The sequence below is a fragment of the Mus pahari genome, chromosome 2, assembly GCF_900095145.1.
Source record: "Mus pahari chromosome 2, PAHARI_EIJ_v1.1, whole genome shotgun sequence".
Taxonomy (NCBI): Eukaryota; Metazoa; Chordata; class Mammalia; order Rodentia; family Muridae; genus Mus; species Mus pahari.
In genome coordinates this window covers 44,940,737-44,942,130 of record NC_034591.1, presented here as the reverse complement: position 1 = coordinate 44,942,130, position 1,394 = coordinate 44,940,737, and the positions used below count along the sequence as shown (strand labels likewise).

The 1,394-nt window shown below is 38.5% G+C and overlaps 1 protein-coding gene across 1 annotated transcript in view; it reads left to right on the top strand.

The window, feature by feature from the left end:
- The window catches only part of LOC110316751 (olfactory receptor 4D10-like), a 22,797-nt gene that overhangs the window by 19,847 nt on the left and 1,556 nt on the right, over positions 1–1,394 (top strand). The gene's annotated exons all lie outside the window — the stretch shown is intronic.

Genomic DNA, 1,394 nt, shown 5'->3' with positions numbered 1-1,394 from the left:
AGGACCAAGGCCCTCTCCTCCCATTGATGACCAACTAGGCCATCCTCTGCTACAAATATAGCTAGAGCCACAAGTTCCACCATGTGTTTTCTTTGATTGGTGATATAGTTCCAAGGAGCTCTGAGGGTACTGGTTAATTCATATTGATGTTACCGTTCTTATCTCCTTGTACAAAGCTCAAGTATAAGTGAGTCAAGGAACTCCAAATAAAACGAGAGAAACTGAAACTTACAGAGGAGAGCTATAAAATAAATAGGCATATTTTCTTTGTTTGGAAGACCTACAACTCTGACATTCTGTCAGATGGAGGTCATTCCCTTGCATCTACCTAGGAGGAGGTGGCATGTTGATTCTCTTGTTGAAAGTTAGAGTTCTCTTGCTTGTTAAGCATCATGTCATATGAGAAGCTGCCCAGCCTAACTTACTTGATCAGGATAATTTTTTAATTTTTATTTCCCTGTTCCCACCCCACCCCCCACCCCACCAGAATGTTAAACTCCCTGGGGCCTCAAATCTCTTGAGGTTTAGGAACATCTTCTCTGACTAAAACCAGACCTGGCAGTCCTCTGCTTTATGTGTGTTGGGGGCCTCATATCAGCTGGTGTATGCTGCCTGGTTGGTAGTACAGTACCTGAGAGATCTCAGGGGTCCATGTTAATTGAGACTGCTGGTCATTCTACAGGGTTGCCTTCCTCCTCAGCTTCTTCCAGCCTTTCCCTCAATCAACAACAGGGGTCAGCTGCTTCTGTCCATCGACTGGGTGCAAATATCTGCATCTGACTCTTTCAGCTGTTTTGGGGTTTCCTGGAATGTGGTTCTGCTAGGTCCCTTTTTGTGAGTACTCCATAGCCTCCTTAACAGTGTCAGGTATTGGGGCCTCCCCTTGATCTGGATCCCACTTTAGGCCTGTCACTGAACCTTCTTTTCCTTAGGCTCCTCTCTATTTCCATCATTTTGATCATTAGATTTCATTAAAGTAATATGTAACAATAATAAAAGCCAGAGTAAATGGCATTAATGTCATGAAGACTCTAATCAGAAACCATGTGCATGACTGTGACCTGTGTCATTATTATTATTATTATTATTATTATTATTATTATTATTATAGTATAATATATTTTATAGTCAGAAATCTATAAAGATAAAATGAAGAATATTCCTGGCCATGTAATAACTTTTTGTCTTAGATCGTTTTATAATTGGCAATACAAATTCACAGATAAGAATAAAATCTGGGTTGCTTATGAAATTATTTCTTTAGAAATGAAAAGATAGAGAACAATACTGATTAATCTTTTCTTTCTTGTGTTATCAAATTAAATATTATAAGTGGTTTAGAAGTATAAAAACTATAAGCTAATTGTAGAATGAGACCATCAAACCTTAAAAGA